Source organism: Falco biarmicus, chromosome 1 (assembly GCF_023638135.1).
Source record: "Falco biarmicus isolate bFalBia1 chromosome 1, bFalBia1.pri, whole genome shotgun sequence".
NCBI lineage: Eukaryota > Metazoa > Chordata > Aves > Falconiformes > Falconidae > Falco > Falco biarmicus.
Genome location: NC_079288.1, coordinates 6,045,140 through 6,071,932, shown reverse-complemented (window position 1 = coordinate 6,071,932; position 26,793 = coordinate 6,045,140).

The window sequence follows — 26,793 nt, the reverse complement described above, 5'->3', positions numbered from 1 at the left end:
TTGCTGGCAATGAGTTTTATTTTTAACTGCATTTATTTAGCTTTTCAATATCTTATCCTAGCCAGCATTTTACTCTTTTTGAATGTTGTTCTGTGTAAACAGAATAGAAATCTGAAAGACTTTGGAAGTTATATCTGTGTTTACAGGGAAAAAATCACTTGTCCATTCTTCAGCTGAATAATCCATTGAAATTACAAATGCTTTTCAAATGATCTAGCTGAATCTCCAGATGTTCCTCTAATTGCATCCAGAAAAGCTATATTCAGTCACATATAAATCTCAAAGCTCATTTGAGAAGCTTAGGTAATTTATTAATTCACCTGAATTGTTTCTTCCGCCTCTGAATTTAATCTGATGAAAATTCAGCTCTTTTAAATGTGCCTTTATTTTTGTCCTCTAGGAAAACAAATATTTGTTTGCATAGAAAAGCTGCACTTAGCTGTGGAAAATGACTTCTTTGAATCATGGACAGAAGCTTTATGGGACTCCTCCTGATTCCACAGGAGTCTTATTTTCATTTACTGCCCTACTAATCATAAAAAGTTGGCAGTCACTGGAAAGCAAAGTGACTAATGTCGTCTTACTGTTCTTCCACACCACGGCAAGAAGCATATTCCTTTGATCCAAATTGCCATTAGAATTGCTATTCAGATAATAACAGTGGGAGATTTAGCTCAGATGGTAGGAAAGAACTCCCATCTCTAAGGGTACATGAGGACTTGCACAAATAACGCAAAGACCTTGTTTATATCTCTTGCACTTTTTAAAGAGAGGTTAGAGAAATATTTGAGAAGAGGGTAGAGTTGACCTTGTTGTGTGGTGGCAACGATTGCCAAGATGACTTCTGGGAGCCCTCTGAAGCTCCACGTTTACGTGGGTCACGTGCTGGGTATGACATGGACTGGACACCGGGAAATAATAACATGGCACTTGCAGCACCACGATGTTCAAAACTGACCTGCTTTATGGGATGGACTCTTATGTGTCACTTCAGATGCTGATACTGCAGTAGGGTTGCGTTTATGTATGCCAGCACAGCTCTGGAGTACGTACTGCCAAGCCTGCAAGCACCCCAACACGAGGCAATGACAACTCAAAACTGAAATAGCCCTTCTGCTGCGGTGGTGCTGTGGTACAAGGTGGGTTTAGAGTGGCAGAGACTACGTTTCTGGATCACAGGGACTTGGAATTTCATGCATCCAGAAACAACTGAAACTATTCATATGCTTGTTCCACAGTTCTAGAACAGAATTATTTTTGCCTTGCCTGGTTTATATTGCTACATGTACAGTACCAGCACACTGAACTTTAGTTTAATTCACTTGTCCTCAAGAGGAGCATAAAAGCTTGTATATCAAGAGGCCGAATTTGAAGTGCACTCCAATCTGAAAATACTTTATTTTTTATGCATAAGTGTAACACTGATATAAATTCAGCAAAAATATTGCCATTTGTGTTGGATCTAAAGAGAATAAAATATTGGAAATAGTCATAGACATGACTATTAGTTTCCCCTACTTTGTGAGTTACCATAGGCATTGGTATTGAGAGCTAAAGCTGTTGTAGCGGTACTTTCTGTGAAAATAACTTCTAGGTTAGGTAATGCATTATCTGATGATCTATTTATCTTGAGGAAAGAAATAACTCAGAGCATTGTTCTGAGAGGCAAAAAGAAAACTAAAGCTATTGACTTCCAATCTGAAATGACCACCCCTGCATTGTGATGCAGAGGAAACTAATTATGGACCCGTGTTCAAAAAAGGAGCTCTTCAGCCCATGTAAACACAAAATGTTCTGACAAGGTTTTTAAATAGGATTCTAGGAGCTGATGAAAGCGTACAGGTGTGTAATTAAAGCTAAAGAGTCTCCGAGCAGCTTTGGAAGAGAGAACTCTGCTGAGCTCCCAGTAAAAAATGTAAATGTGTGTGTCAAAAATAATGTCTCCCGGTTATATTAGCCCAGCAAGGCATACAGATTGGAGTCTGGGTGTTCCTGAGATAGCTGTAAATAAGGGAAAGGTGTGAAGTTTTCTTAACATATTGAAAGAACTGAGGCAATACGTACTTAATCAAGTGGTTTTATGTCATTGCCATGATTCTTTTTATTTTTAAGCAGAGCTTATCTAAATATTATCCTTACTTTTGAAATAGTCTTATTGCAAGGTACTACAGCTGGACAGGTGATGGTGTGTGTCAAATCTATTTTTGCTGCACACAGTGTATGTACTTCAGTCAGTAATTTACAACAATGGAGGTAATTTTAAAGCCACTTTCAATAAAATATATTCATGGGCATCTTGCTGCGGGCACATTTGTCTCGCTACAAAAGGTCTGTTCAAAAAAAAAAAAAAAAATCCAAATAATAAAATACCAGCTAAAAGGACTACATTGAAATCGGTCTATGTTTAGCACTGTCAGGTTTCAGAATGGCATCAGAGAAGCAAAGCCAGTTACCTACTGACATTTTGTGTGACAGAGAAATGAAGAAAAAAAAAATACTGTGCTGCTAGGAGCTGATATCACAGTCACGGGGGGCTTGCGGGTGTGTGTGAGAAGGATGAGAGAAAAAAAGCCTGCTTAGTATGATTTTGGGGTCCTTAGGGCAGCCGTCAGAACATGGCCATGATAGAGAGAATGGTGGCTGACACAAGCGGTGTCACAAGAAGTGACTCTTTAGTCATATGCGGTGTCACCTTTGAGTTACCAGGATGCAACAAGCCACAGTGCTACGCGATCCTACAAGAGAGGGAGATGTGGAAGGGAATCGTGGTTTTGGCAGGAGCGTGGACAGACAACAGCAGGCAGTGCAGACCACGGTGGTGAAGCTGCTGAACCCAAGGGCTCGGTGTTGCCAAGTCGTGGGGTTTCTGATGGCCCGACTGCTATATGCTGGCCACGGAGAGGCTTCCAGATCCTTGTGAACTTACTGAATGCTGTTTGCACCTTGCTTTTATTTGGAAATACATATGATTTTTGTGCAGGTGGATTTGCATCGCTGTTGTCAGCCTGGGAGAAATGCTGAAGAGAAATTAGCTAGAAGGAGCAGACGGTAGCGGTTGTGCTGTAAAGGGGCTGAGGTTAACCGGTGCTGATCAACCAGGATTTGCACTTTGGACTTAGGTTGCAAACAGGCTAATGCCCTGTCTCACAGGCTGGGATATCTGCCTGCTCTGCTGATCTGGACAGTAACCTGCCGTTTCTGGCAGTAATCTGCCAGTCTGCGAAGCTGAGTGATGTGTTAACAGGTCCCTGCACGCTGGCAGGTTGGCTTTTAGAAATCACAGAGAAATTACTCCTGTAGGTGCGTTGCAGTGGTTCGTATGGCATGTAAGGTATTTCACAATGAGAGGATTCTCCCCACCTGCTTTCCTATGATTGACTCTCACTGAACTTCCATGAAACAGGTGAACTAGGAGCAGAACTGGGTGTAGCTGTAGTGTCTGCTTCGGTGCTACCTCTGCTCTGTCAGCTCTGCCTCTTCTGTGCTCCGCACCACTGCAGCTGTGTGCGCTACTCCTGTGCAGAGCAGTTGCATGGCGTGTTCCCTCTGTTCTGGCGTTCATACAAAGTAGTATTGTTGCTGCGAGACTTCTGCCATTTTTGGTTCAATTATCAGATCTTTGTCTTTTAGCCTGAAGATTTCATCATAGTTTTAATAAGTATCATCTTAGGAGTTTAGAATATATGAACTAACATGGGAAATAAAGGGTAATTCATCTTGCAGTCAGAAACGAGCTAAATATCCCCTCACAGCCAGTTTGATCTCTCTTTCTGGCTAATATGCAGGATTTTATTGCTCCCCAAACGCAAGGCAAGACAGATGGCAGGTGGAAACAAACACCAACATGGAACATCCCAACACCGTGGTCACTGCAGTGTCTTGCACAGCCACATCCCTGGATATTTGGATTTGAACATGGGGGCATCTACATACCAGTGTGCATTCTGTATTCTAGCTATACACAGAGAGGACAAATCTGCTATGTCTCTTCGTTTTTACTGTAATTGGTGATTTTCCATAACAGCAACCATTTCAAATAATTAATTTTCTCCATAGTCCCGCTGAGATTTGTTTTGTGTCCTTCCCAAATTGTGGTCATGTTATATTTCATTGAACATAATATATGTTATATGTTACAATCACTGTGTTTTCAGAAATATGTTATTGTAGTCCGTAGTATGCTATCAGTTGTAGAATCAATACGTTTCAAAAAGCAGTACGTGTTATTGTACTGTTACCAATTTGAAATCAAAAACCTGGGTAGTCTTTAAATTTTGAACCAACAACTTGTTAACATATTTTCCCCTTAGTCATCATTACTTGGCAAGATTCAAGGTTTGGATTCTATGATGTATTTCAGTATTACTTGGCATGTGCCATAAATGAGTAAGAAATTATAGCTTGGCTTCTATAGGCACTAGATTAATAGATTATTTATGTCATAAGAGTTTTCATCTACCGATGAGTGAAGTGTTTCAGAGCAAAAAAAGCCCAGTGTTTAAAAAAGTTAAGTGTGTGCGGTGTTCACAGGATAACCAAAGAATAAAACTAGGACTAACTGTATTCTGGTGTGTTATTTCATTAGTATGATATGACATATCCTTGCATGTCTTACAGCATTGAAAAAGGAGTTGTTCAACATCTTGTGAATCAAGCTTTGTGGAAAGGCTTTATCTGGCAAATATCTGTCCTGAAATTTTGTTCTCTCTCTCTCTTTGTTGTACTGTATTTTTCACTGGTCAGTGAAATGTAGGGGAATAAGAGGAGTCAGGAAAGAAGGTGCTTTTCAAGAATGTTTTGGTTATTCATGACACTCAAACTTACTTGTTTCCAAACCCAATATGAAATGTTACACTAAAAAAAAGATGAGCCTCGTTTAGAGGGATTAGCAAGGCTAAGGTATATATCCACCACTCATCTGCATTGGAGTGTATTGTATATATTTTAAATAACACATTCTTTGGTTGGAAGCATAGGCCATTTAAAACCAATTTAATAGCCTTTCAAAGATAAAGTGAATTCACTTTACAGCCTGGGTCTGGCAGTATATAGCAAATACAATGCTAGCCCTGAATTTGAGGATTTATGTTCTGTTTTCTTAAACATCTTGCACAGTGCAGCCACTGCAGATGTGTACCGTGCAAAAGAAAGAAGTTAGACAAATTCTTTTGATGTCTCCCTATACTGTTATAAATCTTGACAGAATAACTATTTATCAGCAAATGAATTCCTAAAGGAGAAGCAGCATATTGGATTTCTCTGCATTTTATCTGTAAAGGAATACAGCAGAATCATCAGTATACACATCAGCAGGGAGCAGGGAGCAACATAGTGAACTGAGAGCCAATTTGCTCCAAAAGTGTGTGTTCTTATAATTAAAAGGTTAAAAAGTTTTTAGAAGTCACAGTTCTTATTTCTCTTTAAGTTGATACACTGATATATTCTGTTGTGTGTGGAAGATGCCTGTCTAGAGGATCGGGCCCTCCTGCAGTTGCTGGAAGTAAAGAAATATGCCAAAACTTGGCACAGTTGTTCCATGTGTGTTAATATGGAGGCTTTAAGGAAGTCAGTTATTTAAAATAAATCTTCCCATTACATGTAAAAGAAATTGTTCAGGAGTGAAGTGCTTCTGTAACTTATGTCAGGCTTTCCATGTGGACATGTGCTTAGTCACAACATATTTCTAATATTTCTTTCAAGGGCAGAGTGAATTCCCTGGCGTACGTGCTGCAGCCATACCTCTCAGTGTGTCCGGGAATGTCCAGATGTGTGGCTTGAACCAACAGCTGCCTTTGGCTACCAGAATTAATGAAAAGTCTGAAATCTGCCAGAACAGGTCGCTTTGCTAGTTGATCCTGTCCAGGACAGGAGGGATGACTTAGATAACCCTTTGAGACACTTGCAGCTCTTTTTTTCTCATCTGTTCCAAGAGAAAAGCTAATGCTGATTGCCTGATTTTGTTAACAAACAAAAAAGTCTCAAATCTTTTGAACCTGCTTGGCCTAGGGCCCAGAAATAGTTCTTAGTGACCATTTCATTACACTGGAAAAAAACCAGAAAATTATTAAAATGTGGAGAATTCTACATCATGTTACTTAAGCTGAGAACTGTAGACATAAATTTTTTGCTGCAGGAGATGGGGTTGCATTGTAGTCATTCACCTTTAGAGGCTTCTTCTATCTTGCTGACTTGGATTTTTTTTTTCTTCTCCTGTAAAAGTTATGATGAAGCAGATGGAGAGGTGGGAGAAAAATATATTGTGAACTCTTAACAGTACTTTTATCTGAACTGAACAACTGAACAAGTATCTTGCTAACCTCAGTAAAAGCTGAACTACGTTTTCTTGTTTTGACCTTTTGTTGTCAAATTAATCACAAATTTCTTCAGAAAAACTCTGTGTGGCTTGTTTCTGTAGTATTAAATAAAATAACCCTAACAAAAGTACCCTATTGTGTTTACATGTGGTGACCTACCAAAAAATTAATCTCACCTAACTTTTTAAAGTACCAAATGTCGTGGCATCACAATGCCACAAAGTTCGTTGTGTATGCCAGCTGTTAAAGTCATTTTAATTGGACTTTGTGAAGTTTGCTTATGGCTTCCTCAATCTGGCTATGGTTATATAAATTGCTCACGTCTGGCTAGCTTTCATCTTTTTACCACATATCCTTACAGAATCGTGGCACTGCCAGCAACATGTCTGCATGGCACAGCAAGAGGAGCCCCAGTACTGTGAGCAGCTCTTGACGAATTATTTACTGGTGAAGGTGCCTGGTGTTCAGTGCTCTTTGCACGGTGCCTTTCCTGGAACGAGTGGCTTCCGTGTTCTGTCTGAGGCCAAATTGCTGCCTGAGCGTCAGAAAATCAAATGTCTCTGTATTGCTTATCCGCAGTGCACAGCTAGAGAGCCCAAACTGATGTGTTCTCGACCTCTGGGCTGTCGATTCCAAAGATGACGGCATCCTTAAAAAAACAAACCAAAATAAAACAAAAGTCCAGTGTTTGCATATGTCATCATTGCTCTCAGTCGGCAAACGACTCCGTTCAAGTACATTCAGAGGCCTGGAAGTAATATTTCCAGATATCTGCCGAAGTAAATATTGCATGGGAAATAGAGGTGAGCATGCTAAAAGCTTTGCAGTCCTGTGCCAATTTGATTTGTCCTTTGGAGAACTAACCCTTTTGTCTTGTGTGGTGGACTTCTGCGATGACTGCTGACAAGAAACTGTCGGGTACAGTGGTGAGATTGAATGAGATGTTGGATGTCATCAGCTGAAATACGACTAAGGCAAAAAACATTTTCAAGGCACTTGAAAATGATGACAGTTCACACATTTTTCTGGGAAGGAAGGCTACCAGGAATTTAGGATAAAGAAGGTTTGGAGTTTGAAAATTCATTTGCACATCTTGTACTGTCAAGCCTCTGAGAAAAGAAAAATCACAGTATGCGTGTGTTTGGCTAGCTGTGATACTGTGCATATTTCTAAGCTGAAGAGATAACAATCAAAGTTCAGATGTTCCACAGAAATACTATTTCAAAACACTGTCAAGGAAAACTGAAGGACATTGGAAATTTGTGATATTTTTTGATACTGGCAAAGTTTAAAGTAGCTGGAAGGTTTACTACTAGATTTGCACGTAGTGTAAATCATTACGTTCAGTGGTGCTCAGACTTTACACCAGCAGAAATCTGACCATTGGACTGCAAGATATTTTGCTTTCTTAACTTCTGAATATAACCAAAACCAATTTTATTGAGAGCTCACGCATAGAAAGAAATATCCCACCCCTCCCAAAACCCAAAGAAACCCAGAATCCGTAGAAGGAAAGGGTAGGCTAAATGGAACCAAGAAAAGAAAAACAGATCAGAAGAATGGAGTTAGTGCTGATTCAAAACAAGACAGTAAAGGAGAAGGATGCTGGGGAGAAAAATCCATTACTTGTTTTTTGCTGTCTGTCAGGAAGATAAATCTTTCTCTTTGGGGTAGCATTCGAGCCCTGCGCAGCCCTCTCTGTTCTCATTAGAAGCACAAATCCTCCGCACGGCACCAGCAGTTCAGTACATCTCTCCTCCCCATCCTCGCGGGCAGTTGGCTCCAGGTTAGTGCCAGAACACCACTTGGGTATAAACAGGCAAGTGTGAAAATACCAGCATGGATTCCAAGTTCAGGTGCGGGCCTCAGCCTCAGCCCCACCTGGGGGTGCGCTGGATGCAGGCTGCCCGCAGGGTTTGCATTGCCTGTCTGCGTGCAGGGCTCACCTTCCCTGCCTGCGGTTCCTTCTCGTGTTCTTCACTGATGTATATCAGCCTGCTGTTTGCATATATTTAATTCATTCTCTATTTTTCAAATGTATTTTATAAGAGAAATTACTTTCAGTTTTCCAGAATAGAAACAATTGCTCTGGCAATAAGAGTAGGGAACCAGCATCAAAGCTCCCTTTACTAAAACAGGCTGGCTTTTATTCTCTGCAAAACTGCAAATGTGGACTTCAGGCATATTTGTTGGATAGCTTTTCTGATGTTTGCCGCAGCTGCACAATATTTTTGCAGTACCTCTTGCACGTACTGATACGTACATACATCTATGATGTAAACAAATACATGTATCTGTGGTCTGTGCAATTAAAACTGAATGCCCATGTAAAAAAGATAGCGGAGTTGTTTCCATAGGATGATGATATCCATAAAAACAAATAATTGCACAGTAAATGGTCGATTTATAGATGTAGTTTTCTTTTTACTTTAAAATGCTAGTTGGTTAAAGCACATTCCTACCTCTGCCACCTGCTTGAGTTATTATTATGGACTTTTTTTCTAATACTGAACTAACATTGAAATATAAATATGTTCTTTGAAGTTCTGGCACTTGTAGGCAGTGGGTATGTATATGCGTGGGTGTCCGTAGGTGGACGTTGCTGTGCAGCTGCTGAATTCAGTCGTTAGAATAGGAAGAGGAAAGTCCTGGCTTCGCTAAGGGAGAGGCAAAATTGCCATTACCTCAACATTCACCCCACTGTTAGTGGGATGAACAGTTGAGGCAGCTTTGAGTCATCTCATGGGTGGTTTTTTTACTTTTTTAATTAATTCCAGTTGCCTGCCACAATAATGGATTACTGACTTAATAATACTTTTTTCCGAGGAGCTGGTTGTGTCTAGTTAGGCAAGCTGAGAACCTTCTCCTGATATGCTAAGATTTTGTCCAAGGGCTGAAACAACCATGAAAGCTGTTTGAAATTTGGGAAGGAATTATTATAGATTCATAAAGTGTTGGGCGTTCTGGGACTAAGATTTTTAGGAACTTTTTAGGATGCCAGGAGGATCTTGTTACTAATTTAACAAGAATTTTTACAAAATGATGAAACAAATTGATATTTAAATTCAGTATAATTTATTCTCTGCTCACAGGAGTTTTTAGTTGAATAAGCACTCCAAGGAGGTTTGGAAGAAAGGAACGGTTGGTGAAGTGTATGTATTCCCAGAATTGGTCTCATTCAGTGATGCTCGTTTAGTATTTTATAACAAATTTGACAGCATCATTAATTAGGAAAAAACATCTGTCTTGAAAAATAGATACACATTGCTGTTTAGCTGGTTGACAGTAGTAACCATGAACAGTCCTTGTACTGCGGGATGTTTGTGATTCTTGGGAATATTTTTATACAAGAGGCTGGACTTCTTGTGCTGCTGTTTGAGCCTCAGTTACGTGAGCCAGTTCAGTTTCTTTCACAAGATATGCTGGTTTTCCTGTGTGTATGCTCATATATATAAATAGCCAGTGAATATCTTAAGAAAAAAAAGATGGATTTCATATTTCATGTCTGCGCTCAGGTACCCTCTCTCTTATTTTGCTATGGTTTGCCAATGCCATGGTTTGTTTTGTCACATTTAATGGCTCAAAGGACAGAACCACTAATGGAAGACAACACAATAGGTTTCAGTTTTATTGTTCAGTGCTCCTCAATTGCCAATGTCATTTCCAGCGGGGAAAAAAAAAAAAAGCTATCTGAAATAGCGAATCGCTAACCGTATCAGTGTATGTAAGCAGCTTCACCTGTTAGAAAATGTCACGTGCATTTGATAGAGATAGCACTTTAAGAATGTCAGTATTTTTTAAAGCAAAACATAAGAAGAAAAGCTGCTAGGTTTTGTCTAGTTCATACATACAGAATATTATAAGAGTAAATCTACTCTTTAAAAGTTAAATGGAAGTTTCAAGGATTGAAAACTTCTTAATTTACTTATTTTTAATTTTGTGTGCTTGTTATCATACATGGATTCTTCAGAGGCTTCCCTGTTTGCTTGGGTGTGTAAAACTTGGTGTTCCAGTGCTGGCAGGCTGCCTACCTTGCTGCCAGGCATTTCTGGGACTGGAGCTTCCTTGCTCCCACTGTGCTGTAGGTATGTGGACATTTGCATGCTGTGTTCAGTGGGCCCAAACAAATACTGACATGGTTACAGTAAGGAGCTGCCTTCAGTTTGTTTTTTCCTTTCACTTCTCTAGCTCTGCACTTGGATGGCCATCTCCACATCGGTGTCCTACATAGAGATAGGGTAGTTCTATTAGCATCATTGCAAGCATCAAAACCATGATCAGCAAGGGTGGTGTTTGCAACTGGAACTCCCATATTGCTGGAGCAATGCGTTGGTGTTTGTGCCTTTAAGGTGTCGCACTGGTGAGGTGCTGTGGCATAGTTACATGTTACAAAACAGAACGGTCAGCATTGCAAGTGAGACTAAAACACCAGAGCAACATGCATCACTTGGAAGGTAAATCATGTCAGAAATTCCAACCAGTCTGTCTCTTTCCTGTGAACAGAAATCTATGCAGTCATCAGCATAGGTTTCCAGTAACATCAAATGAGAATATTTTATGTTTAATTCTTTCTGTCCATGTATTGACTTATTTTCACTCAACTTTCATTTAGTTGTCAGCAAGTAGAAGATTCTCCATTACTTAAGTGTGGAAGTATGTATCCATACATTTGCTTAATTATTCACAATTTTTGTTATACCTTTGTAAGCGTAATTCCAGTAACATTAGTGAATCCCTGTTAGAAGCCAGTGCGTATGTTTGGAGGGCAGGTGGATGATGTCCAGATCTATCTGTGCTTTTTTACAATTTGTGTGCAAATAAGGCTGTTCTTTGTGCGTAGTCTCTGTGATTTCCTCCTCTACACAGTGGTAGGCACAGACTGTAGGGGGACTGCACCTTCCTTTTTAGATTCCGCAGCAGTAGAAATTTGCAATACCCCCTCACTGTGCGTCAAATCAGAGTTGGAAAAGATGTTAAATCCCTTTACTGATGGCAAAGAATGATGATTTGAGCAAGAGTGGATTTGGATTTCTTTCTGTAAAGATCTGAAAATTAGCTCTTAATTAAGCAGATTATAATATTCTCATCAGAAACAATCATATTAACAACAAGGTTCTGTTTAAGCCAAACTGTTTCATTTTTGGAGACGTGTTAACTTTTCCTCCTGCTGTCATTTTCACTGTACTTTGCTCCTTACCTGGTCTAGCAAATCAAAGGTCATTTTTTGACAATAAGTTCCAATTTTCTTTCTTTTTCTCTCCTCCCCCTGCCCCCCAACTCCCTCTAACAAGCCACATTAGAAGTAATTTTCTCTTGTTGTTTACATCAATGATATTTTTCTTTTCTATAGCTAGGAAGCTAAACGTTGCAGAGTACTTCCCATTTTGTGAGTAGGTGTGACACTTCAGGTTGCCTGGGGTTTAGGTTGTCACAGTTAGAAGACAGAAGTCCCTGTGGAAGGTCTGTGAATGCTTGGATTTAGACACTGTTTGTGACTCCCTTTAGTCCATTTTTATGTATAGTAGGCTCTGACATGCCAGCTTTTAGAGGAAGCTATTGGTATCAGAAATGGGACCAGCTCTAATTTTACATCTTTTAGGATGTTACTGTTAGGTTTGCAGACGGTGGTGTTTGTACTTAAAGCAGCTGGAGAACAGCAGAGAGAAAACGTGGCCCTCTGTCAGCTTCATTAGCTCATTCGATAACAAAATATTATCATAGAAATATTGATCAGAAGGTACTTCTGGAGGACTGTAGTTCAGTCTCCTGCTTGAAGTGGGGTTATTTGCCATGCTTCATCAGGTTAGTCTTGCCATTTCTGTCTTCAAAACCTCTGAAGATGCAGTTTCAGCAGCTCTCATCTTGACCTTTCCAAAGGCTGTGCTACCATCGGTGAAAATCCTCTGCAGCTCATTTCCCCTGTACAGAAGGATGAGAGTGCCATGGAAGGCCCTAAGCATTGAGCTTTGACCGTGGAGGATCTCTCTCAATTCAAGCAAAAGCCCCTCCTCTCGCAGCCCTTTACTACAGCCACTGCCTGAGGAACATGATTTCCAAATCCTCCCTGGGGTTTGTCAGTTGTCTAACCAGGTGCGGCAGGCAGGCAGGTTTAACGTGAGCGTGGATGGCTGAACCAGGGGCCCCCTCGGCTGGGAATGTGGCTGAGTCGCTGCTTCTCAACAGCTGATCGGTTTTGCAGTGCTCCTTAGGAAGGCTCACTGCAGAAAATCGTAAGATTTTTGTAGACCCTTACAGCAGTGCTATAGCAATATATTATTTAGTAAACAGACATGAATGCACAGTTTGTTTCATATTATCATCACACGCTTTAGTTCAGCTTTGAAGGGTCTGTTTTTTCTTTTTTTTTTTTTTTCCCTTCCTTATTTAAACCTGGGTATCTATAAGTGGTGTCTTCAGCTATTTGTAAACAAATTTGCAACCGTAATTAAAGGGTGACTTTTCTGTATAGAAGCACAGCACACATTTTTGCTAGAAGTTTCAATCTCCAGTAGGTAGCATTGACTTCCTACTGTTGCAGATACAGATACGCAGAAAATAACCCCTTTACTGGTTTAGGATTTCAAAAGCTCTCTCATGGAGATGACACTGGCTTGACTTTTCTGGTTTTCAGACAGTGTGTTTGAAACACCTGCAGCAAATCCAGTATGGCATGACTTTGGTATTCTCTGTTTATCCACTGTGGTTAGGAACACTAGAGAGGTCAGAACAGGAATATCTGTGGGCTGATTGATGTTTGCTACAGAACGTACAGAGCCGGAATTGTTGCAGTAAGACACAGAGATGGGTAAAGCGTGAATGCTGTTTATTGCTGGAAGTCCTGCTGTGCAAGTTGTTCTGACAGGCGTTGTTCCTCTGGATGCAGCAGTTCTAGGCTGCACTTATGACAGTATATCCTGAATGAACCTACTATTTATTACTGAAGGAGCTTAGCAGAAACAGTGAAAATCTGAGTTTTAGATGCTGATTAAGTTTTTAAAAATGTGTCTAGAATAGGCCCTTAGGCTTACTTGCAACTTCTTTTCAAAGGAAGCAGTGATTAAAATACATCAGCTTGTTGTAGGCTATTAATCTTCTTGAGCCAGCTAAGTCAAAGGAAAAAAAAATCCAGTGTAGAGACATCATGTGTTTACAGACACAGTGGCAGAGCTGCTGAACATGACCAGGATTGTCACACCTGGTTTGCCTGACCAGCACCGTGTTAATGCTGTTCCTGATGAAGAAAACTGGCTTCCATAGCCTCAGAAAATAAGCCTTTCAGAAATTATGGACAAAGTGAAATATTTGGACAGAACCCTCCATAATCTGAAAGTAAATATTTAATCATGGGTTGTCTTTAACAAAATGCTTCCATTAATTTGTTTGTTCATTCATTTGTTCCCTTGCACATTTATTTGATGGTTTTGCAGGGAATTGTGACCTGCCTCTGGTCTTTGACTGACAGGATCCTTTCTGCAATGTTCTATTTGGAAGGAGTTCTGTAGCAAAGGTGGCAGGCAGCATCTGCTGAGACATATTACAGTAATTGTTATGTGTAATGTCAAAACCACTTAGTAGTAGACTTGTTGGGTGAAGAACTTTCTACTCTGCTCTTAATGGCAGCAAGATAATCATTATTGTGTTTCCGAGCATGACAGGATTTTCTCATAGTACCGTATATCTGTGCAGAAATCTTCTCTTGGGTGCTACTTGCCTGAACTTACTTTATATTTAAATTGTCTTACTAGTGTGCTTAGTTAGGGGAAATAAATGAAACAATGCAGCATATTGCTTTCCTTTGTTCAATATTAATTTTGACTTGAGTATTCTGTTTGGCACTGCGAACAGTCTGTGGTCAGGAACAAACTGAAGGGAAGTACGTTGTGATGAAGCTAACAGTAGTAACTTAACGGCCTCAAAGCACCATCAGCTTGACAGATATGACAATTCTGGGATTTTGACTTCTCTAGATATATTCTGAAGGGAGCTGAAAAATGAGAATCATAAAGACTCATTTCTGAAGAGAAATCGCAATGGGAACGAGGAGGTTCTTGTTAGAACTGGTAAATGTGGGCTGAGGTCTGGGGATGAGGAACAAACCCAGGCTGACAGTTCAGATCAGATTCTCTTTCGCACTGAACACCTCGCCTCGGAAAATTTTCTTGAAAGGAAAAACATTTCTTGAAAGGGAGATTAATTCTAGATATTTATCTGAATATTTTCACCCTAGATCTTAAAGGAGAGCTTTTGTAAAGAAAATTATCCACAGGACAGGAGAATCTATTTCTCGTGTTGACTTTAGTGCAGGCTGTTCAATAACCATTTTCTCCATAACTCTGACTTGCCAGAGTTGAGTTCCAGCAAGTACTGTGTTGTCAGAGTAGCAAGTCATATTGGTTTCAAAATGCCTATCCTGCCTCTGATGTTATCTAAATAATAATGATTGTGAGCAAAGTCTGTCACCTTGCTGTCAATTTGATTCTTCTAGAAATTCTAAAATTAGCGCAGGGCACCAGCTCTAGCTGTGTCATGAATGACAGGTCACTGTTGTATTTGCCTTACTTCTGTTGTGTTTAATTTACTTCTCATGCTTTTGAAGCATTAACTCCAAGTCTATTTGTCAACTCTTTTTCATGCCCCACTCAACCCCAACCCCCACAGGAGAATTGTTGAATTGTATTTCAACCCAAGCAAGGTCTTTTTAATGTGGCTTTTTTTCTTCTAAATGGTTTGGATTTTTGATGAGTTTACATGACAGTTTTTTCTTTGTCACGCCAGTGAAATGGGAAATACTGGTATTCCTGAACACCTGCGGGGGTGTTCTTCTCAGGTTGGAGTATCTCATCGTTAACCCCAGGACTTTCATCCTGTGGTCTAGACACACAAGTGAATGTGTTTCCAAGGTCTCAGAAGACATGAGATGTATTATCTTTTGGGACTTGTGATAATATCCATCAGTTGTCTTTGTTGATACGGGAAAATAAAGGGAAGGCTTTCATAATATTCCAGTGGTGGTCATTTGGCATTTGAGTTACTCAATGATCTTGCCATTGCACTCACCTCTTCCTTACCGCTGCCAGTGTTTTAGTTTTGCACCTTTGTAGACATAGGATGCCTGTATGTATGTTCATATACAGATATATTGGCATATAAATATGCACAAATCCACCTTATATATTTATAAAAAAATGTATAAAAGAGGTAAATGGTTAAAATGCTGGCTAGTCATAAGGAAGAGATGAGTCAAATGAGAGGGTTGTACATCTAAGTACAGCTGGAGAATTAGAGCCCTTGGGAAAGAGCGCATCCTCACTGGAGGCCTGAAGATGCCACGTTTGAGGGGGAAAGTCACTGAAACAAGCAGCTGTCACGTGCCAAAGTGAATTTTTCCAAACTCATAATAAACAATTTCTAGCTAACGTTTTGGTTTGGGTTTTAGATAAAACCATGCTGGTAGATTGATTTTTTTTTTTTTTTTTTTCCCCTCTCCTTTGAGGGGAAAATCTGTAGAAGTGCTATAATCTCTTGTGGCATCCTGTACAAATGTTTTTTAATCTGTTTGCTTTGAGCATGTATTACCATTTGCCATGATTGCAGCTTCAATGAAAGGTCTGAGTGTTGTCTATTCACCCTCCGGTGTATGAAGCAATTACCTGTACATATTAATATGTGCTCATAATATTTCTTTTTATTTTCTTTCTCCAAACATGAAAGCAAACACTTTTGAGAGGAAAGAAATATTCCTTTATCAGAAGCTCTGGTAATTAACACAAATAAGCAAAGCCAGTCTCTCCTTGTTCGATAATGACGGTGTTACAGGTGGAGTGTTTGCTCCCTGAAACAGGAGGAGCTGGAGGGCTCTGTGCGGCGTCTGTGCCAGTGTGAGCAGAGGGGATGTAATTTCTTTAACTGGGAAATTAACCGGATTTTTCCTGGCACTTAAGGGGGGCTGCCTATGGAGCGGGGAGTGCTGCACAACTCACCTCCAGAGGAAACGGAGGTGAAAAGGGAAGAAAAGTACAGCAGGGAGAGGCAAAAGGAGCGGTTTTGTCTTTGCTGTGCTGATCAGAAATTCTCGGAGAATGGGTGTGTCGTGCCTTTCTGCTGTTTATTCCCTTTTTCAGGAATCTGAGGTTTCACATATTTTTTTTTAGCTTCCAGGTGTATATGAGCCATTCCCCTACCCCCTGCCTGTTTTTTTTTTATTTCATGTTAACGCTGTTTGAGGCTCTAATGGGTTATGTCCCTTGCAGGCTGCACTGTGTGACTGACACGAGCCTGTCTGTGTGACCTTTCTTCCCAGGTTGTGCTTTTTTGTAAGGCAGAACAAAAAAAATGTAGGCTGGTTGGCTGGCCTGTTGCGGTGGATGGTCCCGTTTTCTCCTTTTTTGTTTGTAAAGCTACCCTTGTGTGAAAGTGGAAAAGCTACATCTTGTGTGGATTCGCTTGCCAGTTCAGCTGATGATTAAAAATATGTATTAATTATATGACTGAAGTGAGGGAAAAATCCAGATGTTTCCTGAACGACCAGCAGGGAATGAACTAACTTGAGGAAGGGAAGAGCTGACCCAGGCTGAACTTCAGTATGGGAGACTTAATGAAGGAGCCCAGACAGCATCGTTTGTATGTTCTGATAAAACCCATCGTCAGTCCTGGATTGTTGCATTACGAAATGTCAGACCTGCTCTGAAAAATTGTGGAGGGTTTTGGGAAGCTTAGGTGCCGCTCTGGAGCGGTCTGCCTGGTTTGGAGCCCAGCCCTCCAGTAGGACCCACTGGTTTCTCTCCGCAGGAGCAGACTTCTGCCTTATTGCTTTCATAGTGCTCAGCAGCTCCCAAAAATCTGCCTGCTGTAGTCAGCTTGGTTTGCGTGTCAACAGTATATGCTCTGGGACTCTTACACTGCTTTCTTTTTTAATCAATATTTTTGCCGTTCTACTGTCTGCACATTTTATAACTTTTGTACTAATAAACTCATCTAGTTTAACAACTATTAATCTGAACATTTTGAAATCGCTGTGGATATTGCCCATTTGGTCTGGAACGTTGCAGGAGTCATAAATGTGACATGATCTAAGTCTATAAATGAAATATTACCTCTCACATAAAATCTGCATAGATTTTATTTTTCTTTTTGCCTTGGTTATTTTATAGTCTGCTCTCTGTGGTCATTTTTGTATCATCAATGTCTTTCTCCTTGCCTCCTGAATATAAAAAAATTTACTAATTATTGAACAGTCTCTTCGAGTGAAGACAAATAAGGACTTAATGACTTCACAGATTCAAGACTTCATCTGTATAATATTTCATACACATATTTTAAATGTTTTTCATCTAGCTGAAATATCCTGAGAATGTCCATAAATTGATGTCATTTTCTCTTCTCATCTGTAATCTGAAAACAGGAAAAATAAATTGCCCTGTATCTGTTTTTTCCGTTTAATTTGAACACTACAGGTACATGCTTTCCCCCCCTCTGCTCTGATGTATCAACACACTTGAGCACAAGAGGTCTTTTTAAGTTGTGATAACCTTAATGTACCTCTGATTATTATGCCGAGTAAACTCCAAGTTTAAAACTTGAGATAAGCAGAGACTGCTGCAGGTGTTTAATCCAAAATATTTCAGTCTGGGGAAGGTCTCTAGGATTATTTTTTTTTCTAAGGCAGAAATTTCATAAGAGGAATTTTCTGTGTGGATAATTCATTTTACAGATTAGATCAATTGAACCATTTAGAAACTTTTAGTAGTCTTGAGAGGGGAATAAAAAAAAGATGACTTTTGCAATATCTTTTTTTCTTTGTGTCTGCTTTTAAAGTTCTTGGAGGAGGGACAAGATAGCATAGATCACCGAAAAACATGTTAATGCCTAGGACAGGGGCCATGATTCTGTTTACCTGCTGCGTCTCAAAAGAATGATGATTGATAGACTGAGCGCAGCTATGTTTCATCACTATAAATCTGAAACTGCAAATAACTTTGGCTTTGTGGTGACTCTCCGAGGCTCTAGACTTTGAGCTGACAGAATCATGAGCCTGCTGAAGTGAATGGACCTATGATAAATTTACACCAGTGCAACTGGGAATAGAGTTTGACTGAATATTTCTTACAGATAGTAACAGTGGTTTCTATTAGTGGTTTCTATAAGTCTCCTTGTCTTTTTAGTATAGTATCCAGTTGTTAAAAGAATTTGCTTAGTGAATGTGTGTGTCATGATAATTTGATGATATGATAGCATTGTTTCTGATAAAAGCAGATGGTAGTGCCCTTCAGTGTCTTTTAATTGAGGTCAGGAAAGTCTTCAATATACTAAATATTCTCTAAATTCTCTTGCTTAGATTGGATAGCAAGGTACAAATGGACCGTTAGTTTCTAGGTGAACTTAATACCTCATACAATACCTGCACTTAATGCATTGCATTAATGGAAATACCGACAGGCTTGTGAGACCTTGGACTCTGTCCCTTTCAATAGCTGCCATAGTGTGCAGGGGACGCTGTGATTGATGCAGTATCAATAACATCACTGAGAAACATGCCCAACTTATTTTGCAGCCACCCTAGGGAAATAATTCTGTGGTTAGGACTCAGCAGATGTTGAGGAACGTACCTTTCCAAAGTTTTTTCAAACCTGAAACCAGCTTGCCTTCTCAGCAGAAACGGGGGAAAACATGTCACTGTAGTAGACTGGAAACAATGTCCATTTGGGATTACAGAAATAATAAGGTGAAAAGAAAAAGAACTAGTTAGTAATGACATCAGGTATGTTAAGGATCATATAATGCTTCAAACCAGAAAAATATGAGTTGTTATTTTTGATCATTTGTATTCTGATTCACTAATAGATGTTCTTATTTTTGGTCCTGCTAGTCCGATTATTTTGGCAAGCTATCATAACAGTATTTTATAATGTTCTTCAGATTTGAGACTATTCAATAGTATTACTATGAAAACTAATGTTAATTAAGACGACTATGGGCCTAGCATTGGGAAGCTCATTGTGGGAAATAAGCATCTGTTTAAATTGATTTGGCAAGGTTTTTATAATTTTCGCTAACAATAACCAAAATTAACCTGACCTTCAGTACTTGTTCCATTTTAAGACTAGAAAAATCTGTTCTGTTACAGAATGTGTGATTTATGATTTTTTTTTTAACTCTATTGTATTTTTTCCTATTATATTTTAGGATTCCCCAAAATAAGCATGACTGTAAGTGGCAAAACTTCCTGCAGTATGTGGGGAGGACCCGACTGTTGTGCAGACCTGACATTGCATCCAGCCTCCTTTGCAAGTATCCAGACAAAAAGGCTTTCCTTCATCTGTTCCAGTGGAGCTTCAGGTAAGGAATGGATTGCGTGATCTGTGGTCCAGCTGATGAAAGGATAGGATGTCCGACCGAGTGATTTACCGCACAGAAATGATGGGTATGTAGGCAAGGTCAGCTTCTGCAGAGCTTTTATCTAAGCAAATTCAGACTCTTTGTTTACTATTGTTCAAATGATTTTTGCATTTCTCTTGTGTAGCAGTGTCATTAATATTAGGGATTTGGTCGTTCAGTGACCAAATAAAAAAAAAAAATAAATCTAATTTCTGATGTTGAAAATGTTCTTCTAGTTGAAAAGGTGAAACGTAGCTGAGCTTTGTGGGAAAATCTTGCCCTACTGTGAGCTGAACAAACGTGATGTGTGTGTAGAAGCTCTGCCTCATACTTCCATGTGCTTTGAAGGATGTTGTTCCTCTCTGTCTGCTTCATGACCAAAGCTGTGCTCCATGACTGCACCTAAGCTGAGCTGCTGTGTAGGTAAAAAGAAAGACGTACTTAAGAGTATTCTCTCTTCAAAATAAGGTGATTTTGTGGTAAACCTGAGACATACATTTAACGCAGCAATTTTTTCAAAATCTATTTCTCTCTGAACTTCTTTAGAATAAATTTCTTCTAATGCTACTTAAAGTGCAAATAAATATGCATTGGCGTGATTGGAGCTGAAGATTTGTAGTTATCTGCCTTCCTAGAATATCAAAGCATGAGAGGAAAATGTTTGGCTCAGAGGAAGGCAGGATGGGGAAGAAAGGATGCAAACAGACATCACACTAAGTACAACTTTTGGAAATTAAATCCGGCAGGTCAAATTAGAAACATATCTGTCAAGGTATACTTATCACAGATGGAACAGCTAATTTAAACACCATTATAAAAAGTTGATTAAGCATAATCTGCAAAAACCTGAAGTATAAAACTAAAAGGCTAAAATTAATAGTGCAAGAATGAGATTCATTCAGTTTTAAGCTAATGGTTTTTACATGATATCTTCCATTAAGTCATAGGTTCGTTTGGGGGCTGCAGGATACTAAATTTTTATCAGGATTTAATTTTGTTTAATTTAGAGCAGAGTTCTATAATAACATTTACCTCGGAATACTCAGATTAGGTTAATTATATGTGTCAATTTCTGTTCATAAATCATTTTAAAAAATAGACTTGGGACACAAGGTGGATAGCACACTACATTAGCGATAATATATTTTAGAGTGCTGTTTTTATTTGGATGCAGCAGAAACTGATGCTGATGTTCATTATGTACTTGTAAAGACCAAAAATGTCATCTGTGGAAACAGCATAAGATTTCATGAGATGTTCCAGGATTAAGCAGGCAGGTTCTCCTGAATGACCGCGAATCAAATCCAAAATATGCAAGTTAAGCTGTCCCTTGGAAATGATGTACAGAACATGGATATGTTTCTTCACAATGATTGCAAATAGGTTTTTATAGGAAAGCAAACATCGGTCATTCTGTATCACCTTTGAAAACCTTTCCAAAGAGGATGGGCATTCCATGTAGCATTCCTCAACAAGTGGCTAACAAAAGGGAGACCTTGTGAGCTGCAGGTGTCCTCCTGCTGACAGGGTCGTCTAACTAGGGGTTCATACAGCATGTTGGGAAAACGAACCGGTCCACCAAAACACTCTTTTATTGAAAGATGTTTCTTTTCATTGCTGATGCAGAATATGTGCTTTTTCTACAAGGAGAGTGTGTGCGGACATCATCCTCTTTTCCAAATGCAGATAACTTTGTTTTAAAAATCAGTTTGGTTGCCAAGTGATTGCAGCGTACTTATCTGCCACATTATTTACAGATCTCTAGAACTTAAAAGCTAGAAAATGATTAGTTAAGGAACATCATAAATCTTACACAGCCCACACAGTAAGCACATTGGCCTGAATCCAATCCTTGCAGCTGACCAAAATGCATTTTTTCTGTGACCCAGAAAAGGGGAATTTAAATGGCTTTACATTCTCTCAGTGCAGAAAAGTCACCAGTTCTACCCACAGAGTAGCCTAGGGCAGGTTCAAAGCACCCCAAGTTGCAGCTTGTAGCCTCAGGGGCTATTCTAAAAGATAAGGAACCCTGTGATACTCTGGTCAAACAGCAACTTGCACCAGCTAGATGCTGGGGACTGGGAGGGAGGACTATTGTATGACTAAGCTGGCAGTGTTTTACCAGAGAAGCAGCTCATCATGATAAGCAAGTAAGGAAGTTTGATAGAAAGGGGTAATAAAGCCAATTTAATGACCTGTAGTAGGAGCAAGAAATCTAATGTATTTTTCTGATCAAACATAAAGGAATATTTATTTCCTCACAGAACCTTCTCTGGCCTATAGTTATGAAAGTGAGGTGTGATATTTGTCAGCATGATTTCTATATTGGAGTATATTCTTTCAAAGGGTAGCTGTTAAGGTAGGTGTGTCGGGATTGGGGGTCCAGTGATGCTGGCAAGTACAGCGTAATTCTGTCAGATACGGCAGCTTCCAAGAAATCTCCAAGGGAAATTCAGATTCTAGTAGAAGGAGCTCAGTGGATCCCTAGAAAGCAGATTTGGTGTCTTAGTCATCTATCTGTTGACTTACTTGTCTAGTTTATCTAATCAGCTTTATCACCTGTGTATTTTAAAATCTAATTTTATTTAATCCACCTATGTTTTCTTGAATAATTCTACTGCTGTGTTATTTTATTGGGGGAAGCTGGGATCAATAAATGAAATGGCAAAAAGGAAGAAAGATTGATTTTATTTTATTATTTTATTAATTTTTAATTTCACATTCTTTTCCTATTATGCTATGTTTTCTAGTTTTCTTTCTTGGTACACTAGAGAGGGCTTGTTGGTTTGTTTTGTTGGGTTTTTTTTCCCCTTCTACATAAATCAGGAGTTGCTTGTCCCCCCTTTGTACACAGAATCAGCTGCTCTGTCTACAGCACTAATGCAAAGCAGGAACTACTCCCTCTCTGAAGATGCTGTCCGGAGCTCTTTTCTTCTATGACTCCCAGGCAGCACATCTTTACCTTGCTGAAATGACATGTTACGAAATGGGTCCAGTTTGTGCTGTGACACAGATGTGGCTAGTGTTGGTTAATTACAAATAGGGTGATTTTTTTTCTATTTCTTTGCTTCTCCAATGACCTGAAAGTCCGTGAAAGCTGGGTGGCTAGCCCTCTTAGGGTGACTGCGTTGAAATTTAGAGATGTGATTGCATTATCAGGGACAATGCCCAGATACACTTTGATCTGAGAGTGAGAGCGAAAGCGTATCAGCACATCCTCAGCATGGCGGCTGACTCCCACCTGCATCCTGAATTCCTGGAGAGCTTGTTCAGCTCCTGCCCAGCTCTTTGTCACGGTGACTATTATTTCCTTAACTGGTTCATTTGAAGTCTGTGCAGATGTGCCTGTGCACACTGAAGACTGTGCACATACCCCTGGGCTCCTAGGAAGAGCTGGTTAATGATGTTTATTCCGCTCAAAGACTCTTTAATTTAGCCAGCGATGGCATAACATGATCCAGTGCCTGAAAATGAGAGTTAAAAGCATTCAAATTGGAAATAAAAGGCCAGCTTTGTAATAGGGAGGGTAATTAATCATTGGTGTAGTTTATCCAAATAGTAATTTCTTTTTTCATGTAGCTATTTAAGAAGGGCGTGTAATTCTCACTTAAAATATAGGAATAGCACACTGGTAAGACTCCTCTGTGGTATAGGAGCTATTGCAATTACATAAGGAACGTCAGGCCCATATTCCACTTCAGCCGTCAGCTTTAGGGCTTTGTGCAAGGATGCACACATACTTATAAGTGGCTTGTGTCGGGCCAGAAGATGGACCAGATTCTGGTCTCTGTCCATTTTGGTCTTCTACAAACCAGCCGTAGATTCTTTGCAGGTGCTAGGAAGCTGTGCGGTTTAATTTTTGTTCTTCAGAACCCCAGCATCAGGACCTTTGTGCAGAATCCGTAAAGCACTCCTATTTGTTAAAGCTTTCATTGCGGGAGACAAGAAGGTGTGTGCTCCTCCTGGCTTTTGCCATCAGAGTTATGTTTATGTTTATTGAAAAACTCTTCACTAATATGAACTGAAAGTAATTTTTTTTAAAAAAAAAAAATCTAGCCCCAAAAGTTTTCTACCTTCCTAATGCTACTTTAGAACTAATACATTAATGTATTTACTTAAGGAACAGATCACTATTTATATTGTTTCTAACCTTTCCTTCCCCAAAGCTTTCTATTTTCCATTTATTCTCTCTCCTTGTAGCACAGTGCTAGCTGTTTGTCAGGTACCAGGCTTTGCTGCTGAAATAATATGCTATTCATTACTAGAAGCCGGATAATGGGTAAAAGATCAGCCCTATCTGAGCCTGGGTTTGGCCTTGAAGAGCGGCGATCCTCTGTAATGAATGCTTTTTATGTTGCATAATGTGACTTGTCATATCTGAGAAAGGGAAAAAATAATTTGAAGAAAAATATCCCTTGGATACTGATGTGTGTTTTCTTGAGGACATGAAGCTCTGAAACAACACTGACATCCAAAGCAGACTTCCCAAAGGTGATGTGCAGCTGCTCTTCCCTTCCTCCCCACCACTGGTTCCTCTCATTGACATTGAAACCCCTTGTTTAGAATTCTGGCCTCTGCTCGTGTTTCACATGTCCTTTCAGCTCTCGCCTTTTCAGTAACCTACTCACCACTCTCTTGTTTTTTATTATGGAGCTGGTTTCCAAATTGTTCCTTACTTTTGAAGAGTAAACACAATCACACCTAAGTTTGGTTGCTTTCTCCCTCATAATATTTGCCCAATAAGTTTGTATTTCATGTCTACTAAGCTAAATTAGTTTTTATCTCTTTAGGAACAGGTTTTGTTCTGGTTCATTACATGCAAATGTTCATTACATGCAAAATTCTGGCGTTAGGTGGAAATTTGCAAATAATATTTATTAATTGACTTCCCTGATGCAACTTAGTTTTGCATATAATTCATCTCATTTCACTACCAAATATCGGAAGACCTAGCTCTACTGAAGCCAAAATCCTGCTGACCTCAAAAAAAGAGAGAATTAAATTCCAGTGTATCCTAATGAATCATGAACGAGAGGTAAGATCCAGGCTGGCACTCTGCACAGGGTTGTCACCAGCTTCCTATATTTTTAACTCACATTGAAATGTTCTTTTCGAACACACATCTACATGTATGCGCAAGTGTTAGTCCAGTAAACTCAGGAAAGAGACTTCCATTTAGAAGTAGATCCAGGTAATGCAAGAGTGATGAGATAAATTTGTTCTGGTCTTTCACTGACTTCTGGTTACTTTTAGCTCTGGCTAGAATCCAACGTGGATAATTACATTCTTCCTACCTAATTCCCCCTGTAGTTTTACTTGCATATGGCATTCTTTGGATCCTGTTGTTTGGGGTTTTTTTGTTTTCTGGGAACTGTTAAACTGTTCTATGCTTCACCCCAGAACTGGCTGCATTTCAATAGCTCATGAAGTGTTTCATGTTTTGTGTTGTTTATGAAGCACCTTGGGACTAATTTGGATTAAGGGTCCCACCTGAGTTCCTTCCCTGACATCCTTCATAGCTCATAGCTCTTAGAATTTTACTAAATACCTCTCCATAGAATTGGTGGGATTGGAAGGGAGCTCTGGAGATCAAATAGTTCAACTCCCTGCTTGGAGTGGGGTCAGCTACAGTAGGTTGCTCAGGACCATGTCCAGTTGGGTTTTGCATATTTCCAGGAATGGAGACTTCACTCCCTCCTTCAGCATCCTGTTGCAGTGCTTGACCACCCTTGCTGTAAAAAAAGTGGGTTTTTTTGTTTAAGCAGAATTTCCTGTATGATGATTGTGCCATTTGTCTCCATTTATTGTTGGGATATCACTAAGGGTCTGGCTCCATCTTCTTTCCCGTCTCCCATCAGGTGTTTATATGCATTCCTAAGATCCCACTGAGCTTCTCCAGGTCAAACATCGCTCAACCTCTCCTCACACGTCAGATATTCTATGCCCTCAACCATCTTTGTGACTTTTTATTGGACTCTCGTCTGTCTCTGTCTTGTCCTGGGGAGTCCAGCTCTGGTCACAGCATTCCAGTATCGCTCTTCCCAGTGTTGAGTCGAGGGGGACAGTCACCTCCCCTGCCCTGCTGGCAACGCTGTTCCTAACGCAGCTGAGGATGCTCTTGGTCATCCTTGCCAAAGGGGCATGTTGCTGGTTGGTATTCTCAGCCTACGTTTTTAAAATTTTTACAAGGATTCTTCTCTTTTTACTCTATCTTCCATTTACTTTTGTCCTTTGAACTGTCACAAAAATGCAAGCTTTAGTTTAGAATGGCTTCATTTTAATATCTACTTGCTATAATCTCTGTAATGAAGCAGGTTATGTTGCACTTGGTAAAGTATGTCCCAAACCAGAAGTTTCAAGGCAGCATGTGAGCCTGAAAAACTTGATTTCTCCTAATATTTCTTGTAGGAGTTGAGAGTTTGTAAAATTATGATTTAATGAAATAAAGTGGCAAGTGGAAAAATGAGCGTTTTGGTATTACAAGCACAGAGAATCAGGCTTTCTTATGACTGAGGTTGTCCTATTATGTAGTTTTAAGCCTCAAAGGAGGGGGTTTCAACAGCATGAAGAACTGATCAAAAAATAGTAGCATACCCGCTAACACAGATAAAAAGGCAAACCTAATTAGAGCGGTCTAAAGGCGTACAGCAATCTGGCATTCGTTTCTAGCTCAGCTGCAGGCTTTCCGAGTAACTTGCAGAAGTTGTTTGTTTTTTCAGGTCTTTATATCTTTATCAGTAAAATAAGGAGGAAAGACATTCCTGATTGTTACCCTAAAACAGGGGGAGTCTCCTTTATTTTGCAGAGGTGATCCAGAGGGGAAAAAATCTGCTAGGTATCAAACCTTTGAGTGTTACAATAATAAATGCAATAGGTGTTTGTATACATAGATACTGTTTTAAAAAAATAATAGTCTAGATCCACAGTTAAAATTTGCACTTGTGCTTTTTTTCTTTTTCTGGTAAAGCCACAGTTGTTCTTCATTTTAAATAGTCTATGTCCAGTCTCACCATACTGTACTGCCTACTTGAAATGAGAATTTAATTTGCAGCTCAAATTCAGGGAATAATTGGGGAATTATTTCTGAATTCTAAGAAAATGAAGG